General features: G+C 47.6%; 15 non-coding genes across 15 annotated transcripts; all 15 read left to right on the top strand.

Moving 5' to 3' along the window:
* Positions 1-1617: 1617 nt before the first annotated feature.
* Positions 1618-1699, top strand: trnal-uag (transfer RNA leucine (anticodon UAG)). The gene has a single exon. It is a non-coding gene; the product is annotated as a tRNA-Leu (tRNA).
* An 864-nt stretch (positions 1700-2563) lies between these two features.
* On the top strand, positions 2564-2645 carry trnal-uag (transfer RNA leucine (anticodon UAG)). Its single transcript has one exon. It is a non-coding gene; the product is annotated as a tRNA-Leu (tRNA).
* A 391-nt stretch (positions 2646-3036) lies between these two features.
* trnal-uag (transfer RNA leucine (anticodon UAG)) lies at positions 3037-3118 on the top strand. Its single transcript has one exon. It is a non-coding gene; the product is annotated as a tRNA-Leu (tRNA).
* An 864-nt stretch (positions 3119-3982) lies between these two features.
* trnal-uag (transfer RNA leucine (anticodon UAG)) lies at positions 3983-4064 on the top strand. The gene has a single exon. It is a non-coding gene; the product is annotated as a tRNA-Leu (tRNA).
* A 391-nt stretch (positions 4065-4455) lies between these two features.
* trnal-aag (transfer RNA leucine (anticodon AAG)) lies at positions 4456-4537 on the top strand. The gene has a single exon. It is a non-coding gene; the product is annotated as a tRNA-Leu (tRNA).
* A 391-nt stretch (positions 4538-4928) lies between these two features.
* Positions 4929-5010, top strand: trnal-uag (transfer RNA leucine (anticodon UAG)). Its single transcript has one exon. It is a non-coding gene; the product is annotated as a tRNA-Leu (tRNA).
* Positions 5011-5874: 864 nt separating this feature from the next.
* On the top strand, positions 5875-5956 carry trnal-uag (transfer RNA leucine (anticodon UAG)). The gene has a single exon. It is a non-coding gene; the product is annotated as a tRNA-Leu (tRNA).
* A 1808-nt stretch (positions 5957-7764) lies between these two features.
* trnal-uag (transfer RNA leucine (anticodon UAG)) lies at positions 7765-7846 on the top strand. Its single transcript has one exon. It is a non-coding gene; the product is annotated as a tRNA-Leu (tRNA).
* An 863-nt stretch (positions 7847-8709) lies between these two features.
* Positions 8710-8791, top strand: trnal-uag (transfer RNA leucine (anticodon UAG)). Its single transcript has one exon. It is a non-coding gene; the product is annotated as a tRNA-Leu (tRNA).
* A 391-nt stretch (positions 8792-9182) lies between these two features.
* Positions 9183-9264, top strand: trnal-uag (transfer RNA leucine (anticodon UAG)). Its single transcript has one exon. It is a non-coding gene; the product is annotated as a tRNA-Leu (tRNA).
* An 864-nt stretch (positions 9265-10128) lies between these two features.
* On the top strand, positions 10129-10210 carry trnal-uag (transfer RNA leucine (anticodon UAG)). The gene has a single exon. It is a non-coding gene; the product is annotated as a tRNA-Leu (tRNA).
* A 391-nt stretch (positions 10211-10601) lies between these two features.
* On the top strand, positions 10602-10683 carry trnal-uag (transfer RNA leucine (anticodon UAG)). Its single transcript has one exon. It is a non-coding gene; the product is annotated as a tRNA-Leu (tRNA).
* A 391-nt stretch (positions 10684-11074) lies between these two features.
* Positions 11075-11156, top strand: trnal-uag (transfer RNA leucine (anticodon UAG)). Its single transcript has one exon. It is a non-coding gene; the product is annotated as a tRNA-Leu (tRNA).
* Positions 11157-11547: 391 nt separating this feature from the next.
* trnal-uag (transfer RNA leucine (anticodon UAG)) lies at positions 11548-11629 on the top strand. Its single transcript has one exon. It is a non-coding gene; the product is annotated as a tRNA-Leu (tRNA).
* Positions 11630-12020: 391 nt separating this feature from the next.
* trnal-uag (transfer RNA leucine (anticodon UAG)) lies at positions 12021-12102 on the top strand. The gene has a single exon. It is a non-coding gene; the product is annotated as a tRNA-Leu (tRNA).
* The last annotated feature ends 1054 nt before the right edge of the window (positions 12103-13156 follow it).

Below are 13156 nucleotides of genomic sequence, written 5' to 3' on the forward strand. Positions count from 1 at the left end.
TTCAGAACAGGAAAATCACTTGAATCAAATAACAGTGGATAGCAATTAGTAGGCAAAAGTTTGGAAACAGACAGTTTTACTCATTGAAAAGGGCTTAGTGTGGTAGCGTTGCCTCTATTTCCGGAAGGTGGAAGGCGAAAAAAAGAATGGAAAGAAACTTTTCAACCAGTCGTAGCGAGCCGGAGAACGGAGGCAAACAGGGTAGCGTGGCCGAGCGGTCCAAGGCGCTGGTTATAGGCTCCAGTCTCTTCGGGGGCGTGGGTTCGAATCCCACCACTGCCAGTGTATCTTTTTGGAAGACTGCTGTGTTTTCGCAAAGTGATGCTGCATGAACGTCCAAATTCATCCGCTGTTAAATTCCTTGCTTTTTAGCCTAGTCGGTGCTGAAAGCCTTTCACGGCCTCTGCTCCTTTCTTACAGATGCACCGTGTTGAAGCAGGGACACCAATAGTTTACAATCACAGTGAAGTTACTTCAAAACAGGAAAATCACTTGAATAAAATAACATTGGAAAGCAATTAGTAGGCAAAAGGATGGAAACAGCCAGTTTTACTCATTGAAAAGGGCTTAGTGTGGTAGCGTTGCCTCTATTTCCGGAAGGTGGAAGGCGAAAAAAGGAATGGAAAGAAACTTTTCCACCGGTCGTAGCGAGCCGGAGTGCACAGGCACACCGGGTAGCGTGGCCCAGTGGTCCAAGTAGCTGTATTAAGGCTCCAATCTCTTCGCGGGCATGGGTCGAATCCCACTGCTGCCATTACATTTTTTGGAAGACTGCTGTGGCTGCGCAAAGTGATGCTGCATGAATGTCTAAATTCAGCCGCTTTTACATTCCTTGGTTTTTAGCCTAGTCGGTGCTGAAAGCCTTTCACGGCCTCTGCTCCTTTCTTACAGATGCACCGTGTTGAAGCAGGGACACCAATAGTTTACAATCACAGTGAAGTTACTTCAAAACAGGAAAATCACTTGAATAAAATAACAGTGGAAAGCAAATAGTAGGCAAAAGGATGGAAACAGACAGATTTACTCATTGAAAAGGGCTTAGTGTGGTAGCGTTGCCTCTACTTCCGGAAGGTGGAAGGCGAAAAAAGGAATGGAAAGAAACTTTTTCACCGGTCGTAGCGAGCCGGAGAGCGTAGGCACACAGGGTAGCGTGGCTGAGCAGTCCTAGGCGCTGTATTAAGGCTCCAGTCTCTTCGGGGGTGTGGGTTCGAATCCCACCGCTGCCAGTACATCTTTTTGGAAGACTGCTGTGGCTGCGCAAAGTGATGCTGCATGAACGTCCAAATTCAGCCGCTTTTACATTCCTTGCTTTTTAGCCAAGTCGGTGCTGAAAGCCTGTCATGGCCTCTGCTCCTTTCTTACAGATGCACCGTATTGAAGCAGGGACACCAATAGTTTACAATTACAGTGAAGTTACTTCAAAACAGGAAAATCACTTGAATCAAATAACGGTGGAAAGCAATTAGTAGGCAAAAGGTTGGAAACAGACAGTTTTACTCATTGAAAAGGGCTTAGTGTGGTAGCGTTGCCTCTATTTCCGGAATGTGGAAGGCGAAAAAAGGAATGGAAAGAAACTTTTCCACCGGTCACAGCGAGCCGGTTAGCACAGGAGCACAGGGTAGCGTGGCCGAGCGGTCCAAGGCGCTGGATTTAGGCTCCAGTCTCTTCGGGGGCGTGGGTTCGAATCCCACCGCTGCCAATTGATCTTTTTGGAAGACTGCTGTGGCTGTGCAAAGTGATGCTGCGTGAACGTCCAAATTCAGCCGCTTTAACATTCCTTGCTTTTTAGCCTAGTCGGTGCTGAAAGCCTTTCAAAGCCTCTGCTCCTTTCTTACAGATGCACCGTGTTGAAGCAGGGATACCAATAGTTTACAATCACAGTGAAGTTACTTCAAAACAGGAAAATCACTTGAATAAAATAACAGTGGAAAGCAATTAGTAGGCAAAAGGATGGAAACAGACAGATTTACTCATTGAAAAGGGCTTAGTGTGGTAGCGTTGCCTCTACTTCCGGAAGGTGGAAGGCGAAAAAAGGAATGGAAAGAAACTTTTCCACCGGTCGTACCGAGCCGGAGAGCGTAGGCACACAGGGTATCGTGGACGAGTGGTCCAAGGCGCTGTATTAAGGCTCTAGTCTCTTCGGGTGCGTGGGTTCGAATCCCACCGCTGCCAGTACTTCTTTTTGGAAGACTGCTGTGGCTGCGCAAAGTGATGCTGCATGAACGTCCAAATTCAGCCGCTTTTACATTCCTTGCTTTTTAGCCAAGTCGGTGCTGAAAGCCTTTCACGGCCTCTGCTCATTTCTTACAGATGCACCGTGTTGAAGCAGGGACACCAATAGTTTACAATCACAGTGAAGTTACTTCAGAACAGGAAAATCACTTGAATCAAATAACAGTGGAAAGCAATTAGTAGGCAAAAGTTTGGAAACAGACAGTTTTACTCATTGAAAAGGGCTTAGTGTGGTAGCGTTGCCTCTATTTCCGGAATGTGGAAGGCGAAAAAAGGAATGGAAAGGAACTTTTTCACCGGTCGTAGCGAGCCGGTTAGCACAGGAGCACAGGGTAGTGTGGCCGAGTGGTCCAAGGCGCTGGATTTAGGCTCCAGTCTCTTCGGGGGCGTGGGTTCGAATCCCACCGCTGCCAATAGATCTTTTTGGAAGACTGCTGTGGCTGTGCAAAGTGATGCTGCGTGAACGTCCAAATTCAGCCGCTTTTACATTCCTTGGTTTTTAGCCTAGTCGGTGCTGAAAGCCTTTCACGGCCTCTGCTCCTTTCTTACAGATGCACCGTGTTGAAGCAGGGACACCAATAGTTTACAATCACAGTGAAGTTACTTCAAAACAGGAAAATCACTTGAATAAGATAACAGTGGAAAGCAATTAGTAGGCAAAAGGATGGAAACAGACAGATTTACTCATTGAAAAGGGCTAAGTGTGGTAGCGTTGCCTCTACTTCCGGAAGGTGGAAGGCGAAATAAGGAATGGAAAGAAACTTTTCCACCGGTCGTACCGAGCCGGTTAGTTCAAGAGCACAGGGTAGCGTGGCTGAGCGGTCCAAGGCGCTGGATTTAGGCTCCAGTCTCTTCGGAGGGGTGGGTTCGAATCCCACCGCTGCCAATAGATCTTTTTGGAAGACTGCTGTGGCTGTGCAAAGTGATGCTGCTTGAACGTCCAAATTCAGCCGCTTTAACATTCCTTGCTTTTTAGCCTAGTCGGTGCTAAAAGCCTTTCACGGCCTCTGCTCCTTTCTTACAGATGCACCATGTTGAAGCAGGGACACCAATAGTTTACAATCACAGTGAAGTTACTTCAAAACAGGAAAATCACTTGAATAAAATAACAGTGGAAAGCAAATAGTAGGCAAAAGGATGGAAACAGACAGATTTACTCATTGAAAAGGGCTTAGTGTGGTAGCGTTGCCTCTACGTCCGGAAGGTGGAAGGCGACAAAAGGAATGGAAAGAAACTTTTTCACCGGTCGTAGCGAGCCGGAGAGCGTAGGCACACAGGGTAGCGTGGCCGAGCAGTCCTAGGCGCTGGATTAAGGCTCCAGTCTCTTCGGGGGAGTGGGTTAGAATCCCACCGCTGCCAGTACATCTTTTTGGAAGACTGCTGTGGCTGCGCAAAGTGATGCTGCATGAACGTCCAAATTCAGCCCCTTTTACATTCCTTGCTTTTTAGCCAAGTCGGTGCTGAAAGCCTGTCACGGCCTCTGCTCCTTTCTTACAGATGCACCGTATTGAAGCAGGGACACCAATAGTTTACAATCACAGTGAAGTTACTTCAAAACAGGAAAATCACTTGAATCAAATAACAGCGGAAAGCAATTAGTAGGCAAAAGGTTGGAAACAGACAGTTTTACTCATTGAAAAGGGCTTAGTGTGGTAGCGTTGCCTCTATTTCCGGAATGTGGAAGGCGAAAAAAGGAATGGAAAGAAACTTTTCCACCGGTCGTAGCGAGCCGGTTAGCGCAGGAGCACAGGGTAGCGTGGCCGAGCGGTCCAAGGCGCTGGATTTAGGCTCCAGTCTCTTCGGGGGCGTGGGTTCGAATCCCACCGCTGCCAATAGATCTTTTTGGAAGACTGCTGTGGCTGTGCAAAGTGATGCTGCGTGAACGTCCAAATTCAGCCGCTTTAACATTGCTTGCTTTTTAGCCTAGTCGGTGCTGAAAGCCTTTCACAGCCTCTGCTCCTTTCTTAGAGATGCACCGTGTTGAAGCAGGGACACCAATAGTTTACAATCACAGTGAAGTTACTTCAAAACAGGAAAATCACTTGAATAAAATAACAGTGAAAAGCAATTAGTAGGCAAAAGGATGGAAACAGACAGATTTACTCATTGAAAAGGGCTTAGTGTGGTAGCGTTGCCTCTACTTCCGGAAGTCGGAAGGCGAAAAAAGGAATGGAAAGAAACTTTTCCACCGGTCGTACCGAGCCGGAGAGCGTAGGCACACAGGGTAGCGTGGCCGAGTGGTCCAAGGCGCTGGATTAAGGCTCCAGTCTCTTCGGGGTCGTGGGTTCGAATCCCACCGCTGCCAGTACATCTTTTTGGAAGACTGCTGTGGCTGCACAAAGTGATGCTGCATGAACGTCCAAATTCAGCCGCTTTTACATTCCTTGCTTTTTAGTCAAGTCGGTGCTGAAAGCCTTTCACGGCCTCTGCTCCTTTCTTACAGATGCAACGTGTTGAAGCAGGGACATCAATAGTTTACAATCACAGTGAAGTTACTTCAGAACAGGAAAATCACTTGAATCAAATAACAGTGGAAAGCAATGAGTAGGCAAAAGGTTGGAAACAGACAGTTTTACTCATTGAAAAGGGCTTAGTGTGGTAGCGTTGCCTCTATTTCCGGAATGTGGAAGGCGAAAAAAGGAATGGAAAGAAACTTTTCCACCGGTCGTAGCGAACCGGTTAGCGCAGGAGCATAGGGTAGCATGGCCGAGCGGTCCAAGGCGCTGGATTTAGGCTCCAGTCTCTTCGGGGGTGTTGGTTCGAATCCCACCGCTGCCAATAGATCTTTTTGGAAGACTGCTGTGGCTGTGCAAAGTGATGCTGCTTGAACGTCCAAATTCAGCCGCTTTAACATTCCTTGCTTTTTAGCCTAGTCAGTGCTGAAAGACTTTCACGGCCTCTGCTCCTTTCTTACAGATGCACCGTGTTGAAGCAGGGACACCAATAGTTTACAATCACAGTGAAGTTACTTCAAAACAGGAAAATCACTTGAATAAAATAACAGTGGAAAGCAAATAGTAGGCAAAAGGATGGAAACAGACAGATTTACTCATTGAAAAGGGCTTAGTGTGGTAGCGTTGCCTCTACTTCCGGAAGGTGGAAGGCGACAAAAGGAATGGAAAGAAACTTTTTCACCGGTCGTAGCGAGCCGGAGAGCGTAGGCACACAGGGTAGCGTGGCCGAGCAGTCCTAGGCGCTGGATTAAGGCTCCAGTCTCTTCGGGGGTGTGGGTTAGAATCCCACCGCTGCCAGTACATCTTTTTGGAAGGCTGCTGTGGCTGTGCAAAGTGATCCTGCGTGAACGTCCAAATTCAGCCGCTTTAACATTTCTTGCTTTTTAGCCTAGTCGGTGCTGAAAGCCTTTCACGGCCTCTGCTCCTTTCTTACAGATGCACCGTGTTGAAGCAGGGACACCAATAGTTTACAATCACAGTGCAGTTACTTCAGAACAGGAAAATCACTTGAATCAAATAACAGTGGATAGCAATTAGTAGGCAAAAGTTTGGAAACAGACAGTTTTACTCATTGAAAAGGGCTTAGTGTGGTAGCGTTGCCTCTATTTCCGGAAGGTGGAAGGCGAAAAAAGGAATGGAAAGAAACTTTTCAACCAGTCGTAGCGAGCCGGAGAGCACAGGCAAACAGGGTAGCGTGGCCGAGCGGTCCAAGGTGCTGGTTATAGGCTCCAGTCTCTTCGGGGGCGTGGGTTCGAATCCCACCGCTGCCAGTACATCTTTTTGGAAGGCTGCTGTGGCTGTGCAAAGTGATCCTGCGTGAACGTCCAAATTCAGCCGCTTTAACATTTCTTGCTTTTTAGCCTAGTCGGTGCTGAAAGCCTTTCACGGCCTCTGCTCCTTTCTTACAGATGCACCGTGTTGAAGCAGGGACACCAATAGTTTACAATCACAGTGCAGTTACTTCAGAACAGGAAAATCACTTGAATCAAATAACAGTGGATAGCAATTAGTAGGCAAAAGTTTGGAAACAGACAGTTTTACTCATTGAAAAGGGCTTAGTGTGGTAGCGTTGCCTCTATTTCCGGAAGGTGGAAGGCGAAAAAAGGAATGGAAAGAAACTTTTCAACCAGTCGTAGCGAGCCGGAGAGCGCAGGCAAACAGGGTAGCGTGGCCGAGCGGTCCAAGGTGCTGGTTATAGGCTCCAGTCTCTTCGGGGGCGTGGGTTCGAATCCCACCACTGCCAGTGTATCTTTTTGGAAGACTGCTGTGGCTTCGCAAAGTGATGCTGCATGAACGTCCAAATTCATCCGCTGTTACATTCCTTGCTTTTTAGCCTAGTCGGTGCTGAAAGCCTTTCACGGCCTCTGCTCCTTTCTTACAGATGCACCGTGTTGAAGCAGGGACACCAATAGTTTACAATCACAGTGAAGTTACTTCAAAACAGGAAAATCACTTGAATAAAATAACATTGGAAAGCAATTAGTAGGCAAAAGGATGGAAACAGCCAGTTTTACTCATTGAAAAGGGCTTAGTGTGGTAGCGTTGCCTCTATTTCCGGAAGGTGGAAGGCGAAAAAAGGAATGGAAAGAAACTTTTCCACCGGTCGTAGCGAGCCGGAGTGCACAGGCACACCGGGTAGCGTGGCCCAGTGGTCCAAGTAGCTGTATTAAGGCTCCAATCTCTTCGCGGGCATGGGTCGAATCCCACCGCTGCCATTACATTTTTTGGAAGACTGCTGTGGCTGCGCAAAGTGATGCTGCATGAATGTCTAAATTCAGCCGCTTTTACATTCCTTGGTTTTTAGCCTAGTCGGTGCTAAAAGCCTTTCACGGCCTCTGCTCCTTTCTTACAGATGCACCGTGTTGAAGCAGGGACACCAATAGTTTACAATCACAGTGAAGTTACTTCAAAACAGGAAAATCACTTGAATAAAATAACAGTGGAAAGCAAATAGTAGGCAAAAGGATGGAAACAGACAGATTTACTCATTGAAAAGGGCTTAGTGTGGTAGCGTTGCCTCTACTTCCGGAAGGTGGAAGGCGAAAAAAGGAATGGAAAGAAACTTTTTCACCGGTCGTAGCGAGCCGGAGAGCGTAGGCACACAGGGTAGCGTGGCCGAGCAGTCCTAGGCGCTGTATTAAGGCTCCAGTCTCTTCGGGGGTGTGGGTTCGAATCCCACCGCTGCCAGTACATCTTTTTGGAAGACTGCTATGGCTGCGCAAAGTGATGCTGCATGAACGTCCAAATTCAGCCGCTTTTACATTCCTTGCTTTTTAGCCAAGTCGGTGCTGAAAGCCTGTCATGGCCTCTGCTCCTTTCTTACAGATGCACCGTATTGAAGCAGGGACACCAATAGTTTACAATTACAGTGAAGTTACTTCAAAACAGGAAAATCACTTGAATCAAATAACGGTGGAAAGCAATTAGTAGGCAAAAGGTTGGAAACAGACAGTTTTACTCATTGAAAAGGGCTTAGTGTGGTAGCGTTGCCTCTATTTCCGGAATGTGGAAGGCGAAAAAAGGAATGGAAAGAAACTTTTCCACCGGTCGCAGCGAGCCGGTTAGCACAGGAGCACAGGGTAGCGTGGCCGAGCGGTCCAAGGCGCTGGATTTAGGCTCCAGTCTCTTCGGGGGCGTGGGTTCGAATCCCACCGCTGCCAATAGATCTTTTTGGAAGACTGCTGTGGCTGTGCAAAGTGATGCTGCGTGAACGTCCAAATTCAGCCGCTTTAACATTCCTTGCTTTTTAGCCTAGTCGGTGCTGAAAGCCTTTCAAAGCCTCTGCTCCTTTCTTACAGATGCACCGTGTTGAAGCAGGGATACCAATAGTTTACAATCACAGTGAAGTTACTTCAAAACAGGAAAATCACTTGAATAAAATAACAGTGGAAAGCAATTAGTAGGCAAAAGGATGGAAACAGACAGATTTACTCATTGAAAAGGGCTTAGTGTGGTAGCGTTGCCTCTACTTCCGGAAGGTGGAAGGCGAAAAAAGGAATGGAAAGAAACTTTTCCACCGGTCGTACCGAGCCGGAGAGCGTAGGCACACAGGGTATCGTGGACGAGTGGTCCAAGGCGCTGTATTAAGGCTCTAGTCTCTTCGGGTGCGTGGGTTTGAATCCCACCGCTGCCAGTACTTCTTTTTGGAAGACTGCTGTGGCTGCGCAAAGTGATGCTGCATGAACGTCCAAATTCAGCCGCTTTTACATTCCTTGCTTTTTAGCCAAGTCGGTGCTGAAAGCCTTTCACGGCCTCTGCTCATTTCTTACAGATGCACCGTGTTGAAGCAGGGACACCAATAGTTTACAATCACAGTGAAGTTACTTCAGAACAGGAAAATCACTTGAATCAAATAACAGTGGAAAGCAATTAGTAGGCAAAAGTTTGGAAACAGACAGTTTTACTCATTGAAAAGGGCTTAGTGTGGTAGCGTTGCCTCTATTTCCGGAATGTGGAAGGCGAAAAAGGAATGGAAAGGAACTTTTTCACTGGTCGTAGTGAGCCGGTTAGCACAGGAGCACAGGGTAGTGTGGCCGAGTGGTCCAAGGCGCTGGATTTAGGCTCCAGTCTCTTCGGGGGCGTGGGTTCGAATCCCACCGCTGCCAATAGATCTTTTTGGAAGACTGCTGTGGCTGTGCAAAGTGATGCTGCGTGAACGTCCAAATTCAGCCGCTTTTACATTCCTTGGTTTTTAGCCTAGTCGGTGCTGAAAGCCTTTCACGGCCTCTGCTCCTTTCTTACAGATGCACCGTGTTGAAGCAGGGACACCAATAGTTTACAATCACAGTGAAGTTACTTCAAAACAGGAAAATCACTTGAATAAGATAACAGTGGAAAGCAATTAGTAGGCAAAAGGATGGAAACAGACAGATTTACTCATTGAAAAGGGCTAAGTGTGGTAGCGTTGCCTCTACTTCCGGAAGGTGGAAGGCGAAAAAAGGAATGGAAAGAAACTTTTCCACCGGTCGTACCGAGCCGGTTAGCGCAGGAGCACAGGGTAGCATGGCTGAGCGGTCCAAGGCGCTGGATTTAGGCTCCAGTCTCTTCGGAGGGGTGGGTTCGAATCCCACCGCTGCCAATAGATCTTTTTGGAAGACTGCTGTGGCTGTGCAAAGTGATGCTGCTTGAACGTCCAAATTCAGCCGCTTTAACATTCATTGCTTTTTAGCCTAGTCGGTGCTAAAAGCCTTTCACGGCCTCTGCTCCTTTCTTACAGATGCACCATGTTGAAGCAGGGACACCAATAGTTTACAATCACAGTGAAGTTACTTCAAAACAGGAAAATCACTTGAATAAAATAACAGTGGAAAGCAAATAGTAGGCAAAAGGATGGAAACAGACAGATTTACTCATTGAAAAGGGCTTAGTGTGGTAGCGTTGCCTCTACGTCCGGAAGGTGGAAGGCGACAAAAGGAATGGAAAGAAACTTTTTCACCGGTCGTAGCGAGCCGGAGAGCGTAGGCACACAGGGTAGCGTGGCCGAGCAGTCCTAGGCGCTGGATTAAGGCTCCAGTCTCTTCGGGGGTGTGGGTTAGAATCCCACCGCTGCCAGTACATCTTTTTGGAAGACTGCTGTGGCTGCGCAAAGTGATGCTGCATGAACGTCCAAATTCAGCCCCTTTTACATTCCTTGCTTTTTAGCCAAGTCGGTGCTGAAAGCCTGTCACGGCCTCTGCTCCTTTCTTACAGATGCACCGTATTGAAGCAGGGACACCAATAGTTTACAATCACAGTGAAGTTACTTCAAAACAGGAAAATCACTTGAATCAAATAACAGCGGAAAGCAATTAGTAGGCAAAAGGTTGGAAACAGACAGTTTTACTCATTGAAAAGGGCTTAGTGTGGTAGCGTTGCCTCTATTTCCGGAATGTGGAAGGCGAAAAAAGGAATGGAAAGAAACTTTTCCACCGGTCGTAGCGAGCCGGTTAGCGCAGTAGCACAGGGTAGCGTGGCCGAGCGGTCCAAGGCGCTGGATTTAGGCTCCAGTCTCTTCGGGGGCGTGGGTTCGAATCCCACCGCTGCCAATAGATCTTTTTGGAAGACTGCTGTGGCTGTGCAAAGTGATGCTGCGTGAACGTCCAAATTCAGCCGCTTTAACATTGCTTGCTTTTTAGCCTAGTCGGTGCTGAAAGTCTTTCACAGCCTCTGCTCCTTTCTTAGAGATGCACCGTGTTGAAGCAGGGACACCAATAGTTTACAATCACAGTGAAGTTACTTCAAAACAGGAAAATCACTTGAATAAAATAACAGTGGAAAGCAAATAGTAGGCAAAAGGATGGAAACAGACAGATTTACTCATTGAAAAGGGCTTAGTGTGGTAGCGTTGCCTCTACTTCCGGAAGGTGGAAGGCGAAAAAAGGAATGGAAAGAAACTTTTCGACTGGTCGTAGCGAGCCGGTTAGCACAGCAGCGCAGGGTAGAGTGGCCGAGCGGTCCAAGGCGCTGGATTTAGGCTCCAGTCTCTTCGGGGGCGTGGGTTCGAATCCCACCGCTGCCAATAGATCTATTTGGAAGACTGCTGTGGCTGTGCAAAGTGATGCTGCGTGAACGTCCAAATTCAGCCGCTTTTATTTTCCTTGGTTTTTAGCCTAGTCGGTGCTGAAAGCCTTTCACGGCCTCTGCTCCTTTCTTACAGATGCACCGTGTTGAAGCAGGGACACCAATAGTTTACAATCACAGTGAAGTTACTTCAAAACAGGAAAATCACTTGAATAAGATAACAGTGGAAAGCAATTAGTAGGCAAAAGGATGGAAACAGACAGATTTACTTATTGAAAAGGGCTAAGTGTGGTAGCGTTGGCTCTACTTCCGGAAGGTGGAAGGCGAAAAAAGGAATGGAAAGAAACTTTTCCACCGGTCGTAGCGAGCCGGTTAGCGCAGGAGCACAGGGTAGCGTGGCTGAGCGGTCCAAGGCGCTGGATTTAGGCTCCAGTCTCTTCAGGGGCGTGGGTTCGAATCCCAATGCTGCCAATAGATCTTTTTGGAAGACTGCTGTGGCTGTGCAAAGTGATGCTGCTTGAACGTCCAAATTCAGCCGCTTTAACATTCCTTGCTTTTTAGCCTAGTCGGTGCTGAAAGCCTTTCACGGCCTCTGCTCCTTTCTTACAGATGCACCGTGTTGAAGCAGGGACACCAATAGTTTACAATCACAGTGAAGTTACTTTAAAACAGGAAAATCACTTGAATAAAATAACAGTGGAAAGCAAATAGTAGGCAAAAGGATGGAAACAGACAGATTTACTCATTGAAAAGGGCTTAGTGTGGTAGCGTTGCCTCTACTTCCGGAAGGTGGAAGGCGAAAAAAGGAATGGAAAGAAACTTTTCCACCGGTCGTAGCGAACCAGTTAGCACAGGAGCACAGGGTAGCGTGGCCGAGCGGTCCAAGGCGCTGGATTTAGGCTCCAGTCTCTTCGGGGGTGTGGGTTCGAATCCCACCGCTGCCAATAGATCTTTTTGGAAGACTGCTGTGGCTGTGCAAAGTGATGCTGCGTGAACGTCCAAATTCAGCCGCTTTTACATTCCTTGGTTTTTAGCCTAGTCGGTGCTGAAAGCCTTTCACGGCCTCTGCTCCTTTCTTACAGATGCACCGTGTTGAAGCAGGGACACCAATAGTTTACAATCACAGTGAAGTTACTTCAAAACAGGAAAATCACTTGAATAAGATAACAGTGGAAAGCAATTAGTAGGCAAAAGGATGGAAACAGACAGATTTACTTATTGAAAAGGGCTAAGTGTGGTAGCGTTGGCTCTACTTCCGGAAGGTGGAAGGCGAAAAAAGGAATGGAAAGGAACTTTTCCACCGGTCGTAGCGAGCCGGTTAGCGCAGGAGCACAGGGTAGCGTGGCTGAGCGGTCCAAGGCGGTGGATTTAGGCTCCAGTCTCTTCGGGGGCGTGGGTTCGAATCCCACTGCTGCCAATAGATCTTTTTGGAAGACTGCTGTGGCTGTGCAAAGTGATGCTGCTTGAACGTCCAAATTCAGCCGCTTTAACATTCCTTGCTTTTTAGCCTTGTCGGTGCTGAAAGCCTTTCACGGCCTCTGCTCCTTTCTTACAGATGCACCGTGTTGAAGCAGGGACACCAATAGTTTACAATCACAGTGAAGTTACTTTAAAACAGGAAAATCACTTGAATAAAATAACAGTGGAAAGCAAATAGTAGGCAAAAGGATGGAAACAGACAGATTTACTCATTGAAAAGGGCTTAGTGTGGTAGCGTTGCCTCTACTTCCGGAAGGTGGAAGGCGACAAAAGGAATGGAAAGAAACTTTTTCACCGGTCGTAGCGAGCCGGAGAGCGTAGGCACACAGGGTAGCGTGGCCGAGCAGTCCTAGGCGATGGATTAAGGCTCCAGTCTCTTCGGGGGTGTGGGTTAGAATCCCACCGCTGCCAGTACATCTTTTTGGAAGACTGCTGTGGCTGCGCAAAGTGATGCTGCATGAACGTCCAAATTCAGCCGCTTTTACATTCCTTGCTTTTTAGCCAAGTCGGTGCTGAAAGCCTGTCACGGCCTCTGCTCCTTTCTTACAGATGCACCGTATTGAAGAAGGGACACCAATAGTTTACAATCACAGTGAAGTTACTTCAAAACAGGAAAATCACTTGAATCAAATAACAGTGGAAAGCAATTAGTAGGCAAAAGGTTGGAAACAGACAGTTTTACTCATTGAAAAGGGCTTAGTGTGGTAGCGTTGCCTCTATTTCTGGAATGTGGAAGGCGAAAAAAGGAATGGAAAGAAACTTTTCCACCGGTCGTAGCGAACCGGTTAGCGCAGGATTACAGGGTAGCGTGGCCGAGCGGTCCAAGGCGCTGGATTTAGGCTCCAGTCTCTTCGGGGGCGTGGGTTCGAATCTGACCGCTGTCAATAGATCTTTTTGGAAGACTGCTGTGGCTGTGCAAAGTGATGCTGCGTGAACGTCCAAATTCAGCCGCTTTAACATTCCTTGCTTTTTAGCCTAGTCGGTGCTGAAAG

The sequence above is a fragment of the Carassius carassius genome, chromosome 1, assembly GCF_963082965.1.
Source record: "Carassius carassius chromosome 1, fCarCar2.1, whole genome shotgun sequence".
NCBI lineage: Eukaryota > Metazoa > Chordata > Actinopteri > Cypriniformes > Cyprinidae > Carassius > Carassius carassius.